This window comes from Lutra lutra, chromosome 15 (assembly GCF_902655055.1).
Source record: "Lutra lutra chromosome 15, mLutLut1.2, whole genome shotgun sequence".
Classification (NCBI taxonomy): Eukaryota; Metazoa; Chordata; class Mammalia; order Carnivora; family Mustelidae; genus Lutra; species Lutra lutra.
In genome coordinates this window covers 1,368,777-1,374,878 of record NC_062292.1, presented here as the reverse complement: position 1 = coordinate 1,374,878, position 6,102 = coordinate 1,368,777, and positions in this window count along the sequence as shown.

Here is a 6,102-nt window from a genome sequence, read left to right as displayed (position 1 = left end):
GAGGCCGCCCGCGGGGTCCCCGGGTGTCCTCCCTCGAAAACCTGTCGCACTGCGCGGCGGCTCACACCGGTCTACACCGGACGACGGTGTTTGCACATGACCCAACCTCTGCGGACTCTCCTCGATGCCCAGTAGGTGGCCAGGATTCTCACGGACCCGCTTTCTGATGCCCCCTGGGGAGTACCGACCACTTTGCTCTGCTGTAAAACCCCTGAGGCCCAAAGAATTTAGGAAGACCCAGCTCGAATGGCAGGACGTTGAGGGCCAGTCCCCCTTCCCATCTCTTATTCTCTGTTGCTGAAAAGCCAGACTCCTTAGTCTCATCTCTCTCCTCCGAACCCCCGAGCGGCTTCACACATCCCTCCCAGGGCAGTGGTGACACAGCAGAAGCGGGAAGGGGTGCCTCTGCAGTCACTGCAGAGAAGTCCCATCCCCAGAGAACAACGTAGATCATCCTGGAAAAGGAGGCTTGCAGGCCCACGCTAGGGATGCTTGTCAGGGCCCCCTTCTGTCTCCAAGGTCAGCCTTGCAGATCTAAGGACAAGCTCCAACTGCTTTGAAACGAGCCCTTTCCCACTACTCCTTCCCAAGGCCCACACCCACAAGACTTGAAAAACCTGAAGATCCCTGAAATTCAAAGAAGCAACGACTATCCTCCCCTCACCCCACCCCAGCCCCAGAGGACTGCTAGGCGCTGACCGTGGTGAGAACAGTGTGGAGAAAGGAAGCCACCCACTGCTTTGCGCCTGGCCTGCCGTGTTTATGCCTGAAAAGCCCCAGCTTGGTGGGAGAACTGCAGACACAGGAGCACCGTGCAGATGCGCTGCCCCTGGTCCCCTCCCAGGAGAAGTGACCTCGCGGAGGAGTCTCCAGGAGGAGAGCTCACTGGAAAGGGCGTGTGTTTAGGGAGCGCTCCCTGCGAGCTAGAGGGAGGAAAGCCTGTGGGAGGAATCAGCAAACTGGGATGAGTGAGGAAGGGAAGAGGCAGGGGAAGGGATGAAGGGGGTTAGGGGAGATAAGCATACCCCCCCACCTGACCCTTCCCCCCTTCCTGTCTCACCCTTTCTCTTCTCCAGTGAAACAAAGTATGTGGAGAAAGGGTCACAGTGACAGATTTTTCAAGAGGTTCCCTACCTCAGCTTTCTAGGGCTGTGGCAAATGCCGAGTAGACCGGTTCTGAGTCTGGCCAGGCTGAGCTTCCTCTCTTGTCCTTGACCTACTGTGCTCCTCTGGAGGCTACTCCCTCTTCAAATCTGAGCTCCCCAGCTTTGCTCATTCTGCCTCTCCCATGTGCAGACTCTCCCCAGGTTCTGACAAGGGCTGAGCGTCGTGCCTTCACAGCCGATGCAGCCTCTCAGCCTCTCCTAAGCCAGCTTCTCGCAGGCGTCCCGGGAACCTCCACATTCCCACCCCAACCTGTCGTGCAGCTGCAGAACAGGATCTCAGCCGTGTGAGACCCAGAATGAGACTCAGCTGCACAGCCACGTAGACGGTCCGACCACATCACCCCAAAGAGCAACATGCCGCAGAGCAGGACAGACACACTCCCAGCTTTAGTCTTGGCTCACTGTGTGACCTTGGGCAAGTCCCTTGTTCTCTCCAGGGCTGCCCCTTCTTCACTGGTAAAATTGGAACGACACATTGTTGCGAGGATTAAATGGGGGTTGTGGGAAAATGCTAAGCACAGTGCCTAGTACCTAGTGAAAGCTGTTAAATAGCTTGCTTAAGTATAATTAGCTCTTTCCATTTGACCTTGTCTAACCTTGGAACTGCTGCTATGACTTTGCCGCCTTCCCATTCTGATACCTACCCCCCGCCCGGAGTCTTCGAGTTTTCTTAGAAGGTCACCTTGACTAAGTCCCTGCCCTCTATGCCACCTGTCCCCTTGCTTTCCAGCGTGCTTCCTGCTCGGTGACCTCTTCTAACTCAAGTAATGAGTAACTTGAGCACAGGATGTCCCTTTGGGCTGCTCGGGGCCGGGCTTTTGTTCTGAGGCCCCTTCTGTGAAGGGTGCTGTAGCAGCGGGTTGAAAGCGGAAAGCATGCAGTTCCCTGGAGGGAGGGGGTGCCTCTGGCAGGTGCAGCGTGTGGCTGGGCAGGGGTGGGGGAGGGAGGTGTGGGCAGAGGGAACGAGGAAAGCTGTTTGGTGGGTGCATGCCTGCGGAGGCCTGACGTCTCCCTGCAGAGAGAAGGAGGAAGGAGTTCTTCAGCTCTTTTGAAAGACTGGGGCAAAGAGAACAATGTTTCCATCTCTTTTTCTAGGGAAGAGGAATGGTTCTAGAGTGATGTGGTTAGTTCTGCCCAAGGTGGGTGCTGGGCGTTGGGGCGGGTAGATGGGAAGCAGAGAGAAGCGTGGTGGCAGAGAATGGAGGAGGTTAGGGACCTCTGTCCAGGTGAGGATGACGGGTTCTAACTGGGGAGACAACCAGAAACGGTTGAGATTGAAGCAGACTCTCCCTGGGAGCTGAGACAAGGGCCCAAGGGTGAATGCAGGACAGGGCGGTCCCGTGTGAGGCGAGACCACCAATTAGACATCTGGCAGACGGAAGCTCCAGGACAGATCAGCCCCTGGCCGTCTGCTCCTTCTGCTGCAGGGCAGAGAGGCTGAAAGGGAGGTTCAGCTGCCCGCAGCCCAGAGGGTGCTGTTTGGCAGGCTGCACGCGGGAGACAGACCCCCTGCCAAGCGGTGGGCTCTCACAAGGCTTGGGCCAAACCCAGTGCAGTCCGCTCCGCAGAGGGCTCCGAGGGCCGAGCTGCCCATCCCCCGTTGACACACGTGCGCACGCCCCACGGGGTTCTGCTCGGCCAGCCCTAGGGTATTTTAAGTACAGAGTGGAGGGGCTGCGGGTGTGTGTCGCTTGGTGACTCATCTTGGCAGCAGAAACCGTGAGCAGTGTTGGGGAAAATGGCTCAGTGGCGGGCTCTGTGTGCGGCAGAAAGCTCTGGAATGCACTGCTCTGGGAGGGAGGGCCCGGAGGGCGGGAGGGGAGGGGGAGAGGAGGCTAGGGAAATGCTGCTGGACCCTCACGGTGGACCCGTCACGGTGGCGGGATGCGGGCGATGCCAGGGGAGCTCCTGCCACCGGCCTGGGCTGAGCGCCCTAACTGTCCCTCCGGCAGCCTGAGTGCCGCACAGGGTGTCATTCTGTGGTTCACAGTGGCCCCTGGCTATTTGCTGAAAACAACAAATCATTCTCTGGAAGGGTTTTGGTTTCTTAAGCAAACCAGAGACCCTCAGTGGGGACATGTAGAAGTATCCCTCTTTTTCATTGAGTGTCATTCTGTCACTTTCCTCTTGTACTTGGTGTGGAATGGAATTCTTGTCCTGGGTGAGGGCACAATAGGACAATAAGGAGAAAGGACTTTTTTTTTTTTTTTTTTTTTTAAGCAAGGCCTCCTTGGTAAGATGGGCTGTACCTGCCAGGAGTGGCAGTGACAGGTCATCTGCTTGTCACCTTGGCCACCAGGCCCTGCCTGGCAGATTTCCAGAAACCGCTGTCTGTTAGACCATTCCTAACTTGTAAGTCAGGAATCTGGAGAGTTCGGAACACATCTGCAGTCCAGTGGGCCATGCTGGGGCTTCTCTCCACCACCCCTGTCCTTTACCACGTTGTTACAAAGTGTACGGAGGTGACCACAGTAGAGGGAAGTGGACGCCCAGAGGATTTTTGTTTTGATTGTTCTAGCAAGACCACGGAAGTGGATGGTTTCTGTAAGCATATTTGCAGCTTGGGGCGTGGTAGGAATAAAGGCCAGCAGGGCCACAAACTCCTGTCAGAACCAGCCTCTCTGCTCCTTTGTACCTCCTCAGTACAGGGTAAGAGGTTCAATTTGCTTTTTCCTTGGAAGAATGTCTGGAACCAACCAGTGCATGCTCTAGGCTTTAGAAAATAAAATTTCTTTCCAGAATTTTCTATCTGCTTTATAGGGGACAAGTGGACACTCCTGTGAGAGGCTAAGCTCAGTGAGGGGTGCTCCTGTTCCATCATTCTGCTGTCAGGTCTTGGGTCAGAAGTAGATGAGACGAGAATCAGAGACATTTTATGATCCTGGACAGCTGGGGAGTCTCCCAGGGATGGACAGCTGGGGAGTCTGTCTCCCAGGGATGGAAAAGGGTGTCTGTTTTACAGTCTGCTTCATTTCCAGCATCTTTCTACAGCTTTAGTTGAGGGCCTGGAGGTCATGGGTCATCATTGTGGGTAAACTCGTTGTGTAGAGTGGTGCCAATGATGTCAGAGGTCCTCCAGTCTAAACTCCTGTCCCCTAGGACAAAGTCAACTAGCCTCTCGAATATCCAGACAGGCTGTGTGCCCCCAACCTTGCAGCAGAACATTCTGTTGTGGGGAAACCATGAGCTAAAATTGAGCTCCTTGTAACATCTGTACAATCCTGTCTCACCCAGGGGGACACATCACAGACCTGGTACATCTTCATTGTGTCTACCCTACAAACATTGCAAACATTTCTGCTGTCTCCTTAATTTTTAACCCTTCAAAGTGTAAAACCCCCAGTTTCTTCAGTCCCTGTATGAGATTTTTTCTAACCCCCTCACTGCCCTATCCCCCTTCCTCATATTCTTTTCCATTTGTCAATGTCCTTTTTTAAAGCAAGTGCCCTGGTTCTTAGGCAGAGCCCAGTGGACATCCGGACACTACCATTTTTGTCGACCACAGTCCTCCCAACACTGTGCCTTTGTGGTTTTCTTGAACCAGGGGCTTTTGAACCCTTAAGACAGATAAATGTTTTAGAAAAAGCTTCTTCTGCATTTGCAAAAGCCAGAGACACCTGCCTCCCCCCTGAAGTCTAGGTCAAAGAAGAGAGACACACGTAAAACAATTGGAGAAGGAGGACCCCAGTCCCTGAGCTCCGGGGCAGTGTCCTGTAGACGCTGGCCATGAAGGGACTGGGGCTGGAGATCTTTCTTCTGGCATTTGTCCGTTGCAGTGACTCACTCAACAGGGCTCTGCCTGCCACTTCTTCCTTCTCAGCACCCCTAACTTTCTCAGCTGTCCTAATACCCAGTTCAGCCTACATGCAGGTCAGCTGGCTGAGGCTTTTGTGGTCCTGCTTTTCTCGTGGCTTTTCAGTTCCCATCCCATCACCCACGGGCAGTGGCTTACTTCACTTTCATCTTGATCCAGGCTGAGAGATTTAAGTTAGTGCAGGTCCTATTTTCACAGGTCCTAGGTCATTGGGAAGCCTCAGCATTGACCATCTTGGCCCAGGTTCCTCCCCGCAGTGTGGCTGGGATGTGGAGGAGGAAGCCATGCTGGTTAAAATGGCGGGCAAGCTGCCGGCTGGCAAGAGACAGACAGACACACTCTCAGGCAGGCAGGCAAACAAACACACAGAACAAAGAATCTTGTACACCCTACAAAATTTGCCAGGTTTTCTTCTTTCTGCGGCATTGTACCTTTCCAGATCATTCTAGAAATAGTGCGTTTTAATGTGGCTAGTTTGTAGCCCTCAAACCAAAGGGAAGAAATGGGGAAAAAGGCTGTTTTGCATTTATTTTACTGTGTAGAGTAGCTGGGAGGTAGGAAGATGCAAAAAAAGAGAGAAAGGGAGTGAGAGAAGGAAAGGGAGGGAGGGGATGAGCTGGATCACAACTTAATTTACACTCTTCTCTACACCGGTAAGGAGGACTCCACGCTGTCAAGGAGCGATTCCTTTAAGCGAACTGGCCGTCGGCAGTGTCTGGGCTCCAGCTAGCTAACAGCGTCTTTGACCTCGTCTTGTTTAGTCTGCGCTGGTGGTCTTTCACAGCAACGGTCTCCACGGCCTCGTGCCCCACAAGTGGGCCTGGGGGGCGGGCCCTTTACTGAAGTTTATGAAATGCGTCCCGAGGACCAGGTAGCACCTGTGAGTCCCGCGGGATGACGCTCCCCAGCAGAGTCCTCCGTTTCCTGGTTCTAAAAGTCATTGCTGCGCCTGTCCTCACCGGGATACCACCAAGGACATAAATGAGTGGAATGACAAGGAGACCAGGACCCTGAGCCCCGGCTTCTCCAAGACCTCTTGCTCCATTTAAACCTTCCGTCGCGACCGTAGAAGCTGCGCGGATGCGTAAGGACCTCGTCTATCAGACACGCGCCTGCAGACGC